This window comes from Metopolophium dirhodum, chromosome 1 (assembly GCF_019925205.1).
Source record: "Metopolophium dirhodum isolate CAU chromosome 1, ASM1992520v1, whole genome shotgun sequence".
NCBI lineage: Eukaryota > Metazoa > Arthropoda > Insecta > Hemiptera > Aphididae > Metopolophium > Metopolophium dirhodum.
This window is the reverse complement of record NC_083560.1, coordinates 154203781-154228396: the sequence shown is the minus strand read 5'-3', so window position 1 is coordinate 154228396 and position 24616 is coordinate 154203781.

Below are 24616 nucleotides of genomic sequence, written 5' to 3'. Positions count from 1 at the left end.
TCAAATAAAAAAAAAACATAAGTTGTTGTTGAATAGGACTTCAATGAATTGCAAATATATTTATCCACTATACATAAACTAGATGATCTGCGAACTAGAATTTAAAACTCAATTATTAAGCTTATATTAACATTTTTCATTTTTGGGGTACATCATTTTAACTTAAAAAAAAAACATAATATGTTGATGAATAAGACTTCAGACAGTTGCTGATACATTTTTCAACTATAGATAAACTAGTTGATCAAAAAACTAGAATTTAGAACTCAATTATTAAAGCTTATATTAACATTTTTTATTATTGGTGTAAATCATTTCAAATGAAAAAAAAACATAAGTTGATGTTGAATAAGACTTCAGACAAATGCAAATACATTTTTCAACTATAGATAAACTAGTTGATCTGCGAACTAGACTTTAAAACTCATTTATTAAGCTTATATTAACATTTTTCATTATTGGGGTACATCATTTCAAATTAAAAAAAAACATAATATGTTGATGAATAAGACTTCAGACAGTTGCAGATACATTTTTCAACTATAGATCAACTAGTTGATAAGAAAACTAGAATTTAGAACTCAATAATTAAGCTTATATTAACATTTTTCATTATTGGGGTACATCATTTCAAATTAAAAAAAAAACATAATATGTTGATGAATAAGACTTCAGACAGTTGCAGATACATTTTTCAACTATAGATAAACTAGTTGATCTGAAAACTAGAATTTAGAACTCAATAATTACGTTTATATTTACATTTTTTATTATTGGGGTAAATCATTTCAAATAAAAAAAAAAACATAAGTTGTTGTTGAATAAGACTTCAGACAGTTGGACATACATTTTTCAACTATAGATAAACTAGTTGATCTGAAAACTAGAATTTAGAACTTAATAATTACGTTTATATTTACATTTTTTATTATTGGGGTAAATCATTTCAAATAAAAAAAAAAACATAAGTTGTTGTTGCATAAGACTTCAGACTGTTGCAGATACATTTTTCAACTATAGATAAACTAGTTGAACTGAAAACTAGAATTTCGAACTCAATCATTACGTTTATATTTACATTTTTTATTATTGGTGTACATCGTTTCAAATTAAAAAAAAACATAATATGTTGATGAATAAGACTTCAGACAGTTGGACATACATTTTTCAACTATAGATAAACTAGTTGATCTGAAAACTAGAATTTAGAACTCAATAATTACGTTTATATTTACATTTTTTATTATTGGGGTAAATCATTTCAAATAAAAAAAAAAACATAAGTTGTTGTTGCATAAGACTTCAGACTGTTGCAGATACATTTTTCAATTATAGATAAACTAGTTGAACTGAAAACTAGAATTAAGAACTCAATAATTACGTTTATATTTACATTTTTTATTATTGGTGTAAATCATTTCAAATAAAAAAAAAACATAAGTTGTTGTTGGATAGGACTTCAATGAATTGCAAATATATTTATCCACTATACATAAACTAGATGATCAGCGAACTAGACTTTAAAACTCAATTATTAAGCTTATATTAACATTTTTCATTTTTGGGGTACATCATTTTAAATTAAAAAAAAAACATAATATGTAGATGAATAAGACTTCATACAATTGCAAATACATTGAGCACCTATAATTATATTAGTTGAACCCAAAACTAGACTTTTAAACTCAATTATTACGTTTATATTTACATTTTTTATTATTGTGGTAAATCATTTCAAATGAAAAAAAAACATAAGTTGATGTTGAATAAGACTTCAGACAAATGCAAATACATTTTTCAACTATAAAAAAACTAGTTGATCTGCGAACTAGACTTTAAAACTCATTTATTAAGCTTATATTAACATTTTTCATTATTGGGGTACATCATTTCAAATTAAAAAAAAACATAATATGTTGATGAATAAGACTTCAGACAGTTGCAGATACATTTTTCAACTATAGATCAACTAGTTGATCAGAAAACTAGAATTTAGAACTCAATAATTAAGCTTATATTAACATTTTTCATTATTGGGGTACATCATTTCAAATTAAAAAAAAACATAATATGTTGATGAATAAGACTTCAGACAGTTGCAGATACATTTTTCAACTATAGATAAACTAGTTGATCTGAAAACTAGAATTTAGAACTCAATAATTACGTTTATATTTACATTTTTTATTATTGGGGTAAATCATTTCAAATAAAAAAAAAAACATAAGTTGTTGTTGAATAGGACTTCACAGAATTGCAAATATATTTATCCACTATACAGAAACTAGATGATCATCGAACTAGACTTTAAAACTCAATTATTAAGCTTATATTAACATTTTTCATTGTTGGGGTACATCATTTCAAATTAAAAAAAAATATAATTTGTTGACGAATAAGACTTCAGACAGTTGGAGATACATTTTTCAACTATAGATAAACTAGTTGATCTGAAAACTAGAATTTAGAACTCAATAATTACGTTTATATTTACATTTTTATTATTGTGGTAAATCATTACAAATAAAAAAAAAACATAATTTGTTGTTGAATAAGACTTCAGTCAAATGCAAATACATTTATCCACTATACATAAACTAGATGATCAGCGAACTAGACTTTAAAACTCAATTATTAAGCTTATATTAACATTTTTCATTATTGGGGTACATCATTTCAAATTAAAAAAAAACATAATATGTTGATGAATAAGATTTCAGACAGTTGCAGATACATTTTTCAACTATAGATAAACTAGTTGATCAGAAAACTAGAATTTAGAACTGAATTTTTATGCTTATATTAACATTTTTGATTATTGGGGTACATCATTTCAAATTAAAAAAAAACATAATATGTTGATGAATAAGACTTCAGACAGTTGCAGATACATTTTTCAACTATAGATAAACTAGTTGATCTGAAAACTAGAATTTAGAACTCAATAATTACGTTTATATTTACATTTTTTATTATTGGGGTAAATCATTTCAAATAAAAAAAAAAACATAAGTTTTTGTTGAATAGGACTTCACAGAATTGCAAATATATTTATCCACTATACATAAACTAGATGATCAGTGAACTAGACTTTAAAACTCAATTATTAAGCTTATATTAACATTTTTCATTTTTGGGGTACATCATTTTAAATTAAAAAAAAAACATAATATGTTGATGAATAAGACTTCAGACAGTTGCAGATACATTTTTCAACTATAGATAAACTAGTTGATCTGCGAACTAGAATTTAAAACTCAATTATTAAGCTTATATTAACATTTTTCATTTTTGGGGTACATCATTTTAAATTAAAAAAAAAACATAATATGTAGATGAATAAGATTTCATACAATTTCAAATACATTGAGTACCTATAATTATATTAGTTGAACCCAAAACTAGACTTTTAAACTCAATTATTACGTTTATATTTACATTTTTTATGATTGTGGTAAATCATTTCAAATAAAAAAAAACATAAGTTGTTGTTGCATAAGACTTCAGACTGTTGCAGATACATTTTTCAACTAGAGATAAACTAGTTGAACTGAAAACTAGAATTTAGAACTCAATAATTACGTTTATATTTACATTTTTTATTATTGGTGTAAATCATTTCAAATAAAAAAAAAACATAAGTTGTTGTTGAATAGGACTTCAATGAATTGCAAATATATTTATCCACTATACATAAACTAGATGATCTGCGAACTAGAATTTAAAACTCAATTATTAAGCTTATATTAACATTTTTCATTTTTGGGGTACATCATTTTAAATTAAAAAAAAAACATAATATGTTGATGAATAAGACTTCAGACAGTTGCTGATACATTTTTCAACTATAGATAAACTAGTTGATCAAAAAACTAGAATTTAGAACTCAATTATTAAGCTTATATTAACATTTTTTATTATTGGTGTAAATCATTTCAAATAAAAAAAAAAACATAAGTTGTTGTTGAATAGGACTTCACAGAATTGCAAATATATTTATCCACTATACATAAACTAGATGATCATCGAACTAGACTTTAAAACTCAATTATTAAGCTTATATTAACATATTTCATAATTGGGGTACATCATTTCAAATTAAAAAAAAACATAATATGTTGATGAATAAGACTTCAGACAGTTGCAGATACATTTTTCAACTATAGATAAACTAGTTGATCAGAAAACTAGAATTTAGAACTCAATTATTAAGCTTATATTAACATTTTTGATTATTGGGGTACATCGTTTCAAATTAAAAAAAAAACATAAGTTGTTGTTGAATAGGACTTCACAGAATTTTAAATATATTTATCCACTATACATAAACTAGATGATCAGCGAACTAGACTTTAAAACTCAATTATTACGTTTATATTTACATTTTTTATTATTGTGGTAAATCATTTCAAATAAAAAAAAAACATAATTTGTTGTTGAATAAGACTTCAGTCAAATGCAAATACATTTATCCACTATACATAAACTAGATGATCAGCGAACTAGACTTTAAAACTCAATTATTAAGCTTATATTAACATTTTTCATTATTGGGGTACATCGTTTCAAATTAAAAAAAAACATAATATGTTGATGAATAAGACTTCAGACAGTTAGACATACATTTTTCAACTATAGATAAACTAGTTGATCTGAAAACTAGAATTTAGAACTCAATAATTACGTTTATATTTACATTTTTTATTATTGGTGTACATCATTTTAAATTAAAAAAAAACATAATATGTTGATGAATAAGATTTCAGACAGTTGCAGATACATTTTTCAACTATAGATAAACTAGTTGATCAGAAAACTAGAATTTAGAACTGAATTTTTAAGCTTATATTAACATTTTTCATTTTTGGGGTACATCATTTTAATTTTAAAAAAAAACATAATTTGTAGATGAATAAGACTTCATACAATTGCAAATACATTGAGCACCTATAATTATATTAGTTGAACCTTAAACTAGACTTTTAAACTCAAATATTACGTTTATATTTACATTTTTTATTATTGTAGTAAATCATTTCAAATAAAAAAAAACATAAGTTGTTGTTGCATAAGACTTCAGACAGTTGCAGATACATTTTTCAACTATAGATAAACTAGTTGATCTGAAAACTAGAATTTAGAACTCAATAATTACGTTTATATTTACATTTTTAATATTGTGGTAAATCATTTCAAATAAAAAAAAACATAAGTTGTTGTTGCATAAGACTTCAGACTGTTGCAGATACATTTTTCAACTATAGATAAACTAGTTGAACTGAAAACTAGAATTTAGAACTCAATAATTACGTTTATATTTACATTTTTTATTATTGGTGTAAATCATTTCAAATAAAAAAAAAACATAAGTTGTTGTTGAATAGGACTTCAATGAATTGCAAATATATTTATCCACTATACATAAACTAGATGATCTGCGAACTAGAATTTAAAACTCAATTATTAAGCTTATATTAACATTTTTCATTTTTGGGGTACATCATTTTAAATTAAAAAAAAAACATAATATGTAGATGAATAAGACTTCATACAATTGCAAATACATTGAGCACCTATAATTATATTAGTTGAACCCAAAACTAGACTTTTAAACTCAATTATTACGTTTATATTTACATTTTTTATTATTGTGGTAAATCATTTCAAATGAAAAAAAAACATAAGTTGATGTTGAATAAGACTTCAGACAAATGCAAATACATTTTTCAACTATAAAAAAACTAGTTGATCTGCGAACTAGACTTTAAAACTCATTTATTAAGCTTATATTAACATTTTTCATTATTGGGGTACATCATTTCAAATTAAAAAAAAACATAATATGTTGATGAATAAGACTTCAGACAGTTGCAGATACATTTTTCAACTATAGATCAACTAGTTGATCAGAAAACTAGAATTTAGAACTCAATAATTAAGCTTATATTAACATTTTTCATTATTGGGGTACATCATTTCAAATTAAAAAAAAACATAATATGTTGATGAATAAGACTTCAGACAGTTGCAGATACATTTTTCAACTATAGATAAACTAGTTGATCTGAAAACTAGAATTTAGAACTCAATAATTACGTTTATATTTACATTTTTTATTATTGGGGTAAATCATTTCAAATAAAAAAAAAAACATAAGTTGTTGTTGAATAGGACTTCACAGAATTGCAAATATATTTATCCACTATACAGAAACTAGATGATCATCGAACTAGACTTTAAAACTCAATTATTAAGCTTATATTAACATTTTTCATTGTTGGGGTACATCATTTCAAATTAAAAAAAAATATAATTTGTTGACGAATAAGACTTCAGACAGTTGGAGATACATTTTTCAACTATAGATAAACTAGTTGATCTGAAAACTAGAATTTAGAACTCAATAATTACGTTTATATTTACATTTCTATTATTGTGGTAAATCATTACAAATAAAAAAAAAACATAATTTGTTGTTGAATAAGACTTCAGTCAAATGCAAATACATTTATCCACTATACATAAACTAGATGATCAGCGAACTAGACTTTAAAACTCAATTATTAAGCTTATATTAACATTTTTCATTATTGGGGTACATCATTTCAAATTAAAAAAAAACATAATATGTTGATGAATAAGATTTCAGACAGTTGCAGATACATTTTTCAACTATAGATAAACTAGTTGATCAGAAAACTAGAGTTTAGAACTGAATTTTTATGCTTATATTAACATTTTTGATTATTGGGGTACATCATTTCAAATTAAAAAAAAACATAATATGTTGATGAATAAGACTTCAGACAGTTGCAGATACATTTTTCAACTATAGATAAACTAGTTGATCTGAAAACTAGAATTTAGAACTCAATAATTACGTTTATATTTACATTTTTTATTATTGGGGTAAATCATTTCAAATAAAAAAAAAAACATAAGTTTTTGTTGAATAGGACTTCACAGAATTGCAAATATATTTATCCACTATACATAAACTAGATGATCAGTGAACTAGACTTTAAAACTCAATTATTAAGCTTATATTAACATTTTTCATTTTTGGGGTACATCATTTTAAATTAAAAAAAAAACATAATATGTTGATGAATAAGACTTCAGACAGTTGCAGATACATTTTTCAACTATAGATAAACTAGTTGATCTGCGAACTAGAATTTAAAACTCAATTATTAAGCTTATATTAACATTTTTCATTTTTGGGGTACATCATTTTAAATTAAAAAAAAAACATAATATGTAGATGAATAAGATTTCATACAATTTCAAATACATTGAGTACCTATAATTATATTAGTTGAACCCAAAACTAGACTTTTAAACTCAATTATTACGTTTATATTTACATTTTTTATGATTGTGGTAAATCATTTCAAATAAAAAAAAACATAAGTTGTTGTTGCATAAGACTTCAGACTGTTGCAGATACATTTTTCAACTAGAGATAAACTAGTTGAACTGAAAACTAGAATTTAGAACTCAATAATTACGTTTATATTTACATTTTTTATTATTGGTGTAAATCATTTCAAATAAAAAAAAAACATAAGTTGTTGTTGAATAGGACTTCAATGAATTGCAAATATATTTATCCACTATACATAAACTAGATGATCTGCGAACTAGAATTTAAAACTCAATTATTAAGCTTATATTAACATTTTTCATTTTTGGGGTACATCATTTTAAATTAAAAAAAAAACATAATATGTTGATGAATAAGACTTCAGACAGTTGCTGATACATTTTTCAACTATAGATAAACTAGTTGATCAAAAAACTAGAATTTAGAACTCAATTATTAAGCTTATATTAACATTTTTTATTATTGGTGTAAATCATTTCAAATAAAAAAAAAAACATAAGTTGTTGTTGAATAGGACTTCACAGAATTGCAAATATATTTATCCACTATACATAAACTAGATGATCATCGAACTAGACTTTAAAACTCAATTATTAAGCTTATATTAACATTTTTCATAATTGGGGTACATCATTTCAAATTAAAAAAAAACATAATATGTTGATGAATAAGACTTCAGACAGTTGCAGATACATTTTTCAACAATAGATAAACTAGTTGATCAGAAAACTAGAATTTAGAACTCAATTATTAAGCTTATATTAACATTTTTGATTATTGGGGTACATCGTTTCAAATTAAAAAAAAAACATAAGTTGTTGTTGAATAGGACTTCACAGAATTGCAAATATATTTATCCACTATACATAAACTAGATGATCAGCGAACTAGACTTTAAAACTCAATTATTACGTTTATATTTACATTTTTTATTATTGTGGTAAATCATTTCAAATAAAAAAAAAACATAATTTGTTGTTGAATAAGACTTCAGTCAAATGCAAATACATTTATCCACTATACATAAACTAGATGATCAGCGAACTAGACTTTAAAACTCAATTATTAAGCTTATATTAACATTTTTCATTATTGGGGTACATCATTTCAAATTAAAAAAAAACATAATATGTTGATGAATAAGATTTCAGACAGTTGCAGATACATTTTTCAACTATAGATAAACTAGTTGATCAGAAAACTAGAATTTAGAACTGAATTTTTAAGCTTATATTAACATTTTTGATTATTGGGGTACATCGTTTCAAATTAAAAAAAAACATAATATGTTGATGAATAAGACTTCAGACAGTTAGACATACATTTTTCAACTATAGATAAACTAGTTGATCTGAAAACTAGAATTTAGAACTCAATAATTACGTTTATATTTACATTTTTTATTATTGGTGTACATCATTTTAAATTAAAAAAAAACATAATATGTTGATGAATAAGATTTCAGACAGTTGCAGATACATTTTTCAACTATAGATAAACTAGTTGATCAGAAAACTAGAATTTAGAACTGAATTTTTAAGCTTATATTAACATTTTTCATTTTTGGGGTACATCATTTTAATTTTAAAAAAAAACATAATTTGTAGATGAATAAGACTTCATACAATTGCAAATACATTGAGCACCTATAATTATATTAGTTGAACCTTAAACTAGACTTTTAAACTCAAATATTACGTTTATATTTACATTTTTTATTATTGTAGTAAATCATTTCAAATAAAAAAAAACATAAGTTGTTGTTGCATAAGACTTCAGACAGTTGCAGATACATTTTTCAACTATAGATAAACTAGTTGATCTGAAAACTAGAATTTAGAACTCAATAATTACGTTTATATTTACATTTTTATTATTGTGGTAAATCATTTCAAATAAAAAAAAACATAAGTTGTTGTTGCATAAGACTTCAGACTGTTGCAGATACATTTTTCAACTATAGATAAACTAGTTGAACTGAAAACTAGAATTTAGAACTCAATAATTACGTTTATATTTACATTTTTTATTATTGGTGTAAATCATTTCAAATAAAAAAAAAACATAAGTTGTTGTTGAATAGGACTTCAATGAATTGCAAATATATTTATCCACTATACATAAACTAGATGATCTGCGAACTAGAATTTAAAACTCAATTATTAAGCTTATATTAACATTTTTCATTTTTGGGGTACATCATTTTAAATTAAAAAAAAAACATAATATGTAGATGAATAAGACTTCATACAATTGCAAATACATTGAGCACCTATAATTATATTAGTTGAACCCAAAACTAGACTTTTAAACTCAATTATTACGTTTATATTTACATTTTTTATTATTGTGGTAAATCATTTCAAATGAAAAAAAAACATAAGTTGATGTTGAATAAGACTTCAGACAAATGCAAATACATTTTTCAACTATAAAAAAACTAGTTGATCTGCGAACTAGACTTTAAAACTCATTTATTAAGCTTATATTAACATTTTTCATTATTGGGGTACATCATTTCAAATTAAAAAAAAACATAATATGTTGATGAATAAGACTTCAGACAGTTGCAGATACATTTTTCAACTATAGATCAACTAGTTGATCAGAAAACTAGAATTTAGAACTCAATAATTAAGCTTATATTAACATTTTTCATTATTGGGGTACATCATTTCAAATTAAAAAAAAACATAATATGTTGATGAATAAGACTTCAGACAGTTGCAGATACATTTTTCAACTATAGATAAACTAGTTGATCTGAAAACTAGAATTTAGAACTCAATAATTACGTTTATATTTACATTTTTTATTATTGGGGTAAATCATTTCAAATAAAAAAAAAAACATAAGTTGTTGTTGAATAGGACTTCACAGAATTGCAAATATATTTATCCACTATACAGAAACTAGATGATCATCGAACTAGACTTTAAAACTCAATTATTAAGCTTATATTAACATTTTTCATTGTTGGGGTACATCATTTCAAATTAAAAAAAAATATAATTTGTTGACGAATAAGACTTCAGACAGTTGGAGATACATTTTTCAACTATAGATAAACTAGTTGATCTGAAAACTAGAATTTAGAACTCAATAATTACGTTTATATTTACATTTTTATTATTGTGGTAAATCATTACAAATAAAAAAAAAACATAATTTGTTGTTGAATAAGACTTCAGTCAAATGCAAATACATTTATCCACTATACATAAACTAGATGATCAGCGAACTAGACTTTAAAACTCAATTATTAAGCTTATATTAACATTTTTCATTATTGGGGTACATCATTTCAAATTAAAAAAAAACATAATATGTTGATGAATAAGATTTCAGACAGTTGCAGATACATTTTTCAACTATAGATAAACTAGTTGATCAGAAAACTAGAGTTTAGAACTGAATTTTTATGCTTATATTAACATTTTTGATTATTGGGGTACATCATTTCAAATTAAAAAAAAACATAATATGTTGATGAATAAGACTTCAGACAGTTGCAGATACATTTTTCAACTATAGATAAACTAGTTGATCTGAAAACTAGAATTTAGAACTCAATAATTACGTTTATATTTACATTTTTTATTATTGGGGTAAATCATTTCAAATAAAAAAAAAAACATAAGTTTTTGTTGAATAGGACTTCACAGAATTGCAAATATATTTATCCACTATACATAAACTAGATGATCAGTGAACTAGACTTTAAAACTCAATTATTAAGCTTATATTAACATTTTTCATTTTTGGGGTACATCATTTTAAATTAAAAAAAAAACATAATATGTTGATGAATAAGACTTCAGACAGTTGCAGATACATTTTTCAACTATAGATAAACTAGTTGATCTGCGAACTAGAATTTAAAACTCAATTATTAAGCTTATATTAACATTTTTCATTTTTGGGGTACATCATTTTAAATTAAAAAAAAAACATAATATGTAGATGAATAAGATTTCATACAATTTCAAATACATTGAGTACCTATAATTATATTAGTTGAACCCAAAACTAGACTTTTAAACTCAATTATTACGTTTATATTTACATTTTTTATGATTGTGGTAAATCATTTCAAATAAAAAAAAACATAAGTTGTTGTTGCATAAGACTTCAGACTGTTGCAGATACATTTTTCAACTAGAGATAAACTAGTTGAACTGAAAACTAGAATTTAGAACTCAATAATTACGTTTATATTTACATTTTTTATTATTGGTGTAAATCATTTCAAATAAAAAAAAAACATAAGTTGTTGTTGAATAGGACTTCAATGAATTGCAAATATATTTATCCACTATACATAAACTAGATGATCTGCGAACTAGAATTTAAAACTCAATTATTAAGCTTATATTAACATTTTTCATTTTTGGGGTACATCATTTTAAATTAAAAAAAAAACATAATATGTTGATGAATAAGACTTCAGACAGTTGCTGATACATTTTTCAACTATAGATAAACTAGTTGATCAAAAAACTAGAATTTAGAACTCAATTATTAAGCTTATATTAACATTTTTTATTATTGGTGTAAATCATTTCAAATAAAAAAAAAAACATAAGTTGTTGTTGAATAGGACTTCACAGAATTGCAAATATATTTATCCACTATACATAAACTAGATGATCATCGAACTAGACTTTAAAACTCAATTATTAAGCTTATATTAACATTTTTCATAATTGGGGTACATCATTTCAAATTAAAAAAAAACATAATATGTTGATGAATAAGACTTCAGACAGTTGCAGATACATTTTTCAACAATAGATAAACTAGTTGATCAGAAAACTAGAATTTAGAACTCAATTATTAAGCTTATATTAACATTTTTGATTATTGGGGTACATCGTTTCAAATTAAAAAAAAAACATAAGTTGTTGTTGAATAGGACTTCACAGAATTGCAAATATATTTATCCACTATACATAAACTAGATGATCAGCGAACTAGACTTTAAAACTCAATTATTACGTTTATATTTACATTTTTTATTATTGTGGTAAATCATTTCAAATAAAAAAAAAACATAATTTGTTGTTGAATAAGACTTCAGTCAAATGCAAATACATTTATCCACTATACATAAACTAGATGATCAGCGAACTAGACTTTAAAACTCAATTATTAAGCTTATATTAACATTTTTCATTATTGGGGTACATCATTTCAAATTAAAAAAAAACATAATATGTTGATGAATAAGATTTCAGACAGTTGCAGATACATTTTTCAACTATAGATAAACTAGTTGATCAGAAAACTAGAATTTAGAACTGAATTTTTAAGCTTATATTAACATTTTTGATTATTGGGGTACATCGTTTCAAATTAAAAAAAAACATAATATGTTGATGAATAAGACTTCAGACAGTTAGACATACATTTTTCAACTATAGATAAACTAGTTGATCTGAAAACTAGAATTTAGAACTCAATAATTACGTTTATATTTACATTTTTTATTATTGGTGTACATCATTTTAAATTAAAAAAAAACATAATATGTTGATGAATAAGATTTCAGACAGTTGCAGATACATTTTTCAACTATAGATAAACTAGTTGATCAGAAAACTAGAATTTAGAACTGAATTTTTAAGCTTATATTAACATTTTTCATTTTTGGGGTACATCATTTTAATTTTAAAAAAAAACATAATTTGTAGATGAATAAGACTTCATACAATTGCAAATACATTGAGCACCTATAATTATATTAGTTGAACCTTAAACTAGACTTTTAAACTCAAATATTACGTTTATATTTACATTTTTTATTATTGTAGTAAATCATTTCAAATAAAAAAAAACATAAGTTGTTGTTGCATAAGACTTCAGACAGTTGCAGATACATTTTTCAACTATAGATAAACTAGTTGATCTGAAAACTAGAATTTAGAACTCAATAATTACGTTTATATTTACATTTTTATTATTGTGGTAAATCATTTCAAATAAAAAAAAACATAAGTTGTTGTTGCATAAGACTTCAGACTGTTGCAGATACATTTTTCAACTATAGATAAACTAGTTGAACTGAAAACTAGAATTTAGAACTCAATAATTACGTTTATATTTACATTTTTTATTATTGGTGTAAATCATTTCAAATAAAAAAAAAACATAAGTTGTTGTTGAATAGGACTTCAATGAATTGCAAATATATTTATCCACTATACATAAACTAGATGATCTGCGAACTAGAATTTAAAACTCAATTATTAAGCTTATATTAACATTTTTCATTTTTGGGGTACATCATTTTAAATTAAAAAAAAAACATAATATGTAGATGAATAAGACTTCATACAATTGCAAATACATTGAGCACCTATAATTATATTAGTTGAACCCAAAACTAGACTTTTAAACTCAATTATTACGTTTATATTTACATTTTTTATTATTGTGGTAAATCATTTCAAATGAAAAAAAAACATAAGTTGATGTTGAATAAGACTTCAGACAAATGCAAATACATTTTTCAACTATAAAAAAACTAGTTGATCTGCGAACTAGACTTTAAAACTCATTTATTAAGCTTATATTAACATTTTTCATTATTGGGGTACATCATTTCAAATTAAAAAAAAACATAATATGTTGATGAATAAGACTTCAGACAGTTGCAGATACATTTTTCAACTATAGATCAACTAGTTGATCAGAAAACTAGAATTTAGAACTCAATAATTAAGCTTATATTAACATTTTTCATTATTGGGGTACATCATTTCAAATTAAAAAAAAACATAATATGTTGATGAATAAGACTTCAGACAGTTGCAGATACATTTTTCAACTATAGATAAACTAGTTGATCTGAAAACTAGAATTTAGAACTCAATAATTACGTTTATATTTACATTTTTTATTATTGGGGTAAATCATTTCAAATAAAAAAAAAAACATAAGTTGTTGTTGAATAGGACTTCACAGAATTGCAAATATATTTATCCACTATACAGAAACTAGATGATCATCGAACTAGACTTTAAAACTCAATTATTAAGCTTATATTAACATTTTTCATTGTTGGGGTACATCATTTCAAATTAAAAAAAAATATAATTTGTTGACGAATAAGACTTCAGACAGTTGGAGATACATTTTTCAACTATAGATAAACTAGTTGATCTGAAAACTAGAATTTAGAACTCAATAATTACGTTTATATTTACATTTTTATTATTGTGGTAAATCATTACAAATAAAAAAAAAACATAATTTGTTGTTGAATAAGACTTCAGTCAAATGCAAATACATTTATCCACTATACATAAACTAGATGATCAGCGAACTAGACTTTAAAACTCAATTATTAAGCTTATATTAACATTTTTCATTATTGGGGTACATCATTTCAAATTAAAAAAAAACATAATATGTTGATGAATAAGATTTCAGACAGTTGCAGATACATTTTTCAACTATAGATAAACTAGTTGATCAGAAAACTAGAGTTTAGAACTGAATTTTTATGCTTATATTAACATTTTTGATTATTGGGGTACATCATTTCAAATTAAAAAAAAACATAATATGTTGATGAATAAGACTTCAGACAGTTGCAGATACATTTTTCAACTATAGATAAACTAGTTGATCTGAAAACTAGAATTTAGAACTCAATAATTACGTTTATATTTACATTTTTTATTATTGGGGTAAATCATTTCAAATAAAAAAAAAAACATAAGTTTTTGTTGAATAGGACTTCACAGAATTGCAAATATATTTATCCACTATACATAAACTAGATGATCAGTGAACTAGACTTTAAAACTCAATTATTAAGCTTATATTAACATTTTTCATTTTTGGGGTACATCATTTTAAATTAAAAAAAAAACATAATATGTTGATGAATAAGACTTCAGACAGTTGCAGATACATTTTTCAACTATAGATAAACTAGTTGATCTGCGAACTAGAATTTAAAACTCAATTATTAAGCTTATATTAACATTTTTCATTTTTGGGGTACATCATTTTAAATTAAAAAAAAAACATAATATGTAGATGAATAAGATTTCATACAATTTCAAATACATTGAGTACCTATAATTATATTAGTTGAACCCAAAACTAGACTTTTAAACTCAATTATTACGTTTATATTTACATTTTTTATTATTGGTGTAAATCATTTCAAATAAAAAAAAAACATAAGTTGTTGTTGAATAGGACTTCAATGAATTGCAAATATATTTATCCACTATACATAAACTAGATGATCTGCGAACTAGAATTTAAAACTCAATTATTAAGCTTATATTAACATTTTTCATTTTTGGGGTACATCATTTTAAATTAAAAAAAAAACATAATATGTTGATGAATAAGACTTCAGACAGTTGCTGATACATTTTTCAACTATAGATAAACTAGTTGATCAAAAAACTAGAATTTAGAACTCAATTATTAAGCTTATATTAACATTTTTTATTATTGGTGTAAATCATTTCAAATAAAAAAAAAAACATAAGTTGTTGTTGAATAGGACTTCACAGAATTGCAAATATATTTATCCACTATACATAAACTAGATGATCATCGAACTAGACTTTAAAACTCAATTATTAAGCTTATATTAACATTTTTCATAATTGGGGTACATCATTTCAAATTAAAAAAAAACATAATATGTTGATGAATAAGACTTCAGACAGTTGCAGATACATTTTTCAACAATAGATAAACTAGTTGATCAGAAAACTAGAATTTAGAACTCAATTATTAAGCTTATATTAACATTTTTGATTATTGGGGTACATCGTTTCAAATTAAAAAAAAAACATAAGTTGTTGTTGAATAGGACTTCACAGAATTGCAAATATATTTATCCACTATACATAAACTAGATGATCAGCGAACTAGACTTTAAAACTCAATTATTACGTTTATATTTACATTTTTTATTATTGTGGTAAATCATTTCAAATAAAAAAAAAACATAATTTGTTGTTGAATAAGACTTCAGTCAAATGCAAATACATTTATCCACTATACATAAACTAGATGATCAGCGAACTAGACTTTAAAACTCAATTATTAAGCTTATATTAACATTTTTCATTATTGGGGTACATCATTTCAAATTAAAAAAAAACATAATATGTTGATGAATAAGATTTCAGACAGTTGCAGATACATTTTTCAACTATAGATAAACTAGTTGATCAGAAAACTAGAATTTAGAACTGAATTTTTAAGCTTATATTAACATTTTTGATTATTGGGGTACATCGTTTCAAATTAAAAAAAAACATAATATGTTGATGAATAAGACTTCAGACAGTTAGACATACATTTTTCAACTATAGATAAACTAGTTGATCTGAAAACTAGAATTTAGAACTCAATAATTACGTTTATATTTACATTTTTTATTATTGGTGTACATCATTTTAAATTAAAAAAAAACATAATATGTTGATGAATAAGATTTCAGACAGTTGCAGATACATTTTTCAACTATAGATAAACTAGTTGATCAGAAAACTAGAATTTAGAACTGAATTTTTAAGCTTATATTAACATTTTTCATTTTTGGGGTACATCATTTTAATTTTAAAAAAAAACATAATTTGTAGATGAATAAGACTTCATACAATTGCAAATACATTGAGCACCTATAATTATATTAGTTGAACCTTAAACTAGACTTTTAAACTCAAATATTACGTTTATATTTACATTTTTTATTATTGTAGTAAATCATTTCAAATAAAAAAAAACATAAGTTGTTGTTGCATAAGACTTCAGACAGTTGCAGATACATTTTTCAACTATAGATAAACTAGTTGATCTGAAAACTAGAATTTAGAACTCAATAATTACGTTTATATTTACATTTTTATTATTGTGGTAAATCATTTCAAATAAAAAAAAACATAAGTTGTTGTTGCATAAGACTTCAGACTGTTGCAGATACATTTTTCAACTATAGATAAACTAGTTGAACTGAAAACTAGAATTTAGAACTCAATAATTACGTTTATATTTACATTTTTTATTATTGGTGTAAATCATTTCAAATAAAAAAAAAACATAAGTTGTTGTTGAATAGGATTTCAATGAATTGCAAATATATTTATCCACTATACATAAACTAGATGATCTGCGAACTAGAATTTAAAACTCAATTATTAAGCTTATATTAACATTTTTCATTTTTGGGGTACATCATTTTAAATTAAAAAAAAAACATAATATGTTGATGAATAAGACTTCAGACAGTTGCTGATACATTTTTCAACTATAGATAAACTAGTTGATCAAAAAACTAGAATTTAGAACTCAATTATTAAGCTTATATTAACATTTTTTATTATTGGTGTAAATCATTTCAAATGAAAAAAAAACATAAGTTGATGTTGAATAAGACTTCAGACAAATGCAAATACATTTTTCAACTATAGATAAACTAGTTGATCTGCGAACTAGACTTTAAAACTCATTTATTAAGCTTATATTAACATTTTTCATTATTGGGGTACATCATTTCAAATTAAAAAAAAACATAATGTGTTGATGAATAAGACTTCAGACAGTTGCAGATACATTTTTCAACTATAGATAAACTAGTTGATCTGAAAACTATAATTTAGAACTCAATAATTACGTTTATATTTACATTTTTTATTATTGGGGTAAATCATTTCAAATAAAAAAAAAAACATAAGTTGTTGTTGAATAGGACTTCACAGAATTGCAAATATATTTATCCACTATACATAAACTAGATGATCATCGAACTAGACTTTAAAACTCAATTATTAAGCTTATATTAACATTTTTCATAATTGGGGTACATCATTTCAAATTAAAAAAAAACATAATATGTTGATGAATAAGACTTCAGACAGTTGCAGATACATTTTTCAACTATAGATAAACTAGTTGATCAGAAAACTAGAATTTAGAACTCAATTATTAAGCTTATATTAACATTTTTGATTATTGGGGTACATCGTTTCAAATTAAAAAAAAAACATAAGTTGTTGTTGAATAGGACTTCACAGAATTGCAAATATATTTATCCACTATACATAAACTAGATGATCAGCGAACTAGACTTTAAAACTCAATTATTACGTTTATATTTACATTTTTTATTATTGTGGTAAATCATTTCAAATAAAAAAAAAACATAATTTGTTGTTGAATAAGACTTCAGTCAAATGCAAATACATTTATCCACTATACATAAACTAGATGATCAGCGAACTAGACTTTAAAACTCAATTATTAAGCTTATATTAACATTTTTCATTATTGGGGTACATCATTTCAAATTAAAAAAAAACATAATATGTTGATGAATAAGACTTCAGACAAGTGCAGATACATTTTTCAACTATAGATAAACTAGTTGATCAGAAAACTAGAATTTAGAACTCAATTATTAAGCTTATATTAACATTTTTGATTATTGGGGTACATCGTTTCAAATTAAAAAAAAACATAATATGTTGATGAATAAGACTTCAGACAGTTAGACATACATTTTTCAACTATAGATAAACTAGTTGATCTGAAAACTAGAATTTAGAACTCAATAATTACGTTTATATTTACATTTTTTATTATTGGGGTAAATCATTTCAAATAAAAAAAAAAACATAAGTTGTTGTTGAATAGGACTTCACAGAATTGCAAATATATTTATCCACTATACATAAACTAGATGATCATCGAACTAGACTTTAAAACTCAATGATTAAGCTTATATTAACATTTTTCATTATTGGGGTACATCATTACAAATTAAAAAAAAACATAATATGTTGATGAATAAGACTTCAGACAAGTGCAGATACATTTTTCAACTATAGATAAACTAGTTGATCAGAAAACTAGAATTTAGAACTCAATTATTAAGCTTATATTAACATTTTTGATTATTGGGGTACATCGTTTCAAATTAAAAAAAAACATAATATGTTGATGAATAAGACTTCAGACAGTTGGACATACATTTTTCAACTATAGATAAACTAGTTGATCTGAAAACTAGAATTTAGAACTCAATAATTACGTTTATATTTACATTTTTATTATTGTGGTAAATCATTTCAAATAAAAAAAAAACATAATTTGTTGTTGAATAAGACTTCAGTCAAATGCAAATACATTTATCCACTATACATAAACTAGATGATCAGCGAACTAGACTTTAAAACTGAATTTTTAAGCTTATATTAACATTTTTCATTTTTGGGGTACATCATTTTAATTTAAAAAAAAAAACATAATATGTAGATGAATAAGACTTCATACAATTGCAAATACATTGAGCACCTATAATTATATTAGTTGAACCCAAAACTAGACTTTTAAACTCAATTATGACGTTTATATTTACATTTTTTATTATTGTGGTAAATCATTTCAAATAAAAAAAAACATAAGTTGTTGTTGCATAAGACTTCAGACAGTTGCAGATACATTTTTCAACTATAGATAAACTAGTTGATCTGAAAACTAGAATTTAGAACTCAATAATTACGTTTATATTTACATTTTTATTATTGTGGTAAATCATTTCAAATAAAAAAAAACATAAGTTGTTGTTGCATAAGACTTCAGACTGTTGCAGATACATTTTTGAACTATAGATAAACTAGTTGATCTGAAAACTAGAATTTAGAACTCAATAATTACGTTTATATTTACATTTTTTATTATTGGTGTAAATCATTTCAAATTAAAAAAAAACATAATATGTTGATGAATAAGACTTCAGACAGTTGCAGATACATTTTTCAACTATAGATAAACTAGTTGATCTGAAAACTAGAATTTAGAACTCAATAATTACGTTTATATTTACATTTTTTATTATTGGTGTAAATCATTTCAAATAAAAAAAAAACAAAAGTTGTTGTTGAATAAGACTTCAGACAAATGCAAATACATTTATCCACTATACATAAACTAGATGATCAGCGAACTAGACTTTAAAACTCAATTATTAAGCTTATATTAACATTTTTGATTATTGGGGTACATCGTTTCAAATTAAAAAAAAACATAATATGTTGATGAATAAGACTTCAGACAGTTGGAGATACATTTTTCAACTATAGATAAACTAGTTGATCTGAAAACTAGAATTTAGAACTCAATAATTACGTTTATATTTACATTTTTTATTATGGTGGTAAATCATTTCAAATAAAAAAAAAAACATAATTTGTTGTTGAATAAGACTTCAGACAAATGCAAATACATTTATCCACTATACATAAACTAGATGATCAGCGAACTAGACTTTAAAACTCAATTATTACGTTTATATTTACATTTTTTATTATGGTGGTAAATCATTTCAAATAAAAAAAAAACATAATTTGTTGTTGAATAAGACTTCAGACAAATGCAAATACATTTATCTACTATACATAAACTAGATGATCAGCGAACTAGACTTTAAAACTCAATTATTACGTTTATATTTACATTTTTTATTATTGGGGTAAATCATTTCAAATAAAAAAAAAAACATAATATGTTGATGAATAAGACTTTATACAATTGCAAATACATTGAGCACCTATAGATAGATTAGTTGTACGCAAAACTAGAATTTAGAAGTCAATAAATACGTTTATATTTACATTTTTTATTATTGGGGAAAATCATTTCAAATAAAAAAAAAACATAAGTTGTTGTTGAATAGGACTTCACACAATTGCAAATACATTATTCCATTATACATAAACTAGATGATCAGAAAACTAGAATTTAGAACTCAATTATTAAGGTTATATTAACATTTTTGATTATTGGGGTACATCGTTTCAAATTAAAAAAAAACATAATATGTTGATGAATAAGACTTCAGACAGTTGGAGATATATTTTTCAACTATAGATAAACTAGTTGATCTGAAAACTAGAATTTAGAACTCAATAATTACGTTTATATTAACATTTTTCATTATTGGGGTACATCATTTCAAATTAAAAAAAAACATAATATGTTGATGAATAAGACTTCAGACAGTTGCAGATACATTTTTCAACTATAGATAAACTAGTTGATCAGAAAACTAGAATTTAGAACTCAATTATTAAGCTTATATTAACATTTTTGATTGTTGGGGTACATCGTTTCAAATTAAAAAAAAACATAAGTTGTTGTTGAATAGGACTTCACAGAATTGCAAATATATTTATCCACTATACATAAACTAGATGATCAGCGAACTAGACTTTAAAACTCAATTATTAAGCTTATATTAACATTTTTCTTTTTTGGGGTACATCATTTTAAATTAAAAAAAAAACATAATATGTTGATGAATAGGACTTCACACAATTGCAAATACATTAATCCACTATACATAAACTAGATGATCAGAAAACTAGAATTTAGAACTCAATTATTAAGCTTATATTAACATTTTTGATTATTGGGGTACATCGTTTCAAATTAAAAAAAAAACATAATATGTTGATGAATAAGACTTCAGACAGTTGCAGATACATTTTTCAACTATAGATAAACTAGTTGATCAAAAAACTAGAATTTAGAAGTCAATAAATACGTTTATACTTACATTTTTTATTATTGTGGTAAATCATTTCAAATAAAAAAAAAAATAATTTGTTGTTGAATAAGACTTCAGTCAAATGCAAATACATTTATCTACTATACATAAACTAGATGATCAGCGAACTAGACTTTAAAACTCAATTATTAAGCTTATATTAACATTTTTCATTATTGGGGTACATCATTTCAAATTAAAAAAAAAACATAATATGTTGATGAATAAGACTTCAGACAGTTGCAGATACATTTTTCAACTATAGATAAACTATTTGAACTGAAAACTAGAATTTAAAACTCAATTATTAAGCTTATATTAACATTTTTGATTGTTGGGGTACATCGTTTCAAATTAAAAAAAAACATAATATGTTGATGAATAAAACTTCAGACAGTTGCAGATACATTTTTCAACTATAGATAAACTAGTTGATCAGAAAACTAGAATTTAGAACTCAATTATTAAGCTTATATTAACATTTTTGATTGTTGGGGTACATCGTTTCAAATTAAAAAAAAACATAATATGTTGATGAATAAAACTTCAGACAGTTGCAGACACATTTTTCAACTATAGATAAACTAGTTGATCTGAAAACTAGAATTTAGAACTCAATAATTACGTTTATATTTACATTTTTTATTATTGGTGTAAATCATTTCAAATAAAAAAAAAACAAAAGTTGTTGTTGAATAAGACTTCAGACAAATGCAAATACATTTATCCACTATACATAAACTAGATGATCAGCGAACTAGACTTTAAAACTCAATTATTAAGCTTATATTAACATTTTTGATTATTGGGGTACATCGTTTCAAATTAAAAAAAAACGTAATATGTTGATGAATAAGACTTCAGACAGTTGGAGATACATTTTTCAACTATAGATAAACTAGTTGATCTGAAAACTAGAATTTAGAACTCAATAATTACGTTTATATTTACATTTTTTATTATGGTGGTAAATCATTTCAAATAAAAAAAAAAACATAATTTGTTGTTGAATAAGACTTCAGACAAATGCAAATACATTTATCCACTATACATAAACTAGATGATCAGCGAACTAGACTTTAAAACTCAATTATTACGTTTATATTTACATTTTTTATTATGGTGGTAAATCATTTCAAATAAAAAAAAAACATAATTTGTTGTTGAATAAGACTTCAGACAAATGCAAATACATTTATCTACTATACATAAACTAGATGATCAGCGAACTAGACTTTAAAACTCAATTATTACGTTTATATTTACATTTTTTATTATTGGGGTAAATCATTTCAAATAAAAAAAAAAAACATAATATGTTGATGAATAAGACTTTATACAATTGCAAATACATTGAGCACCTATAGATAGATTAGTTGTACGCAAAACTAGAATTTAGAAGTCAATAAATACGTTTATATTTACATTTTTTATTATTGGGGAAAATCATTTCAAATAAAAAAAAAACATAAGTTGTTGTTGAATAGGACTTCACACAATTGCAAATACATTATTCCATTATACATAAACTAGATGATCAGAAAACTAGAATTTAGAACTCAATTATTAAGGTTATATTAACATTTTTGATTATTGGGGTACATCGTTTCAAATTAAAAAAAAACATAATATGTTGATGAATAAGACTTCAGACAGTTGGAGATATATTTTTCAACTATAGATAAACTAGTTGATCTGAAAACTAGAATTTAGAACTCAATAATTACGTTTATATTAACATTTTTCATTATTGGGGTACATCATTTCAAATTAAAAAAAAACATAATATGTTGATGAATAAGACTTCAGACAGTTGCAGATACATTTTTCAACTATAGATAAACTAGTTGATCAGAAAACTAGAATTTAGAACTCAATTATTAAGCTTATATTAACATTTTTGATTGTTGGGGTACATCGTTTCAAATTAAAAAAAAACATAAGTTGTTGTTGAATAGGACTTCACAGAATTGCAAATATATTTATCCACTATACATAAACTAGATGATCAGCGAACTAGACTTTAAAACTCAATTATTAAGCTTATATTAACATTTTTCTTTTTTGGGGTACATCATTTTAAATTAAAAAAAAAACATAATATGTTGATGAATAGGACTTCACACAATTGCAAATACATTAATCCACTATACATAAACTAGATGATCAGAAAACTAGAATTTAGAACTCAATTATTAAGCTTATATTAACATTTTTGATTATTGGGGTACATCGTTTCAAATTAAAAAAAAAACATAATATGTTGATGAATAAGACTTCAGACAGTTGCAGATACATTTTTCAACTATAGATAAACTAGTTGATCAAAAAACTAGAATTTAGAAGTCAATAAATACGTTTATACTTACATTTTTTATTATTGTGGTAAATCATTTCAAATAAAAAAAAAAATAATTTGTTGTTGAATAAGACTTCAGTCAAATGCAAATACATTTATCTACTATACATAAACTAGATGATCAGCGAACTAGACTTTAAAACTCAATTATTAAGCTTATATTAACATTTTTCATTATTGGGGTACATCATTTCAAATTAAAAAAAAAACATAATATGTTGATGAATAAGACTTCAGACAGTTGCAGATACATTTTTCAACTATAGATAAACTATTTGAACTG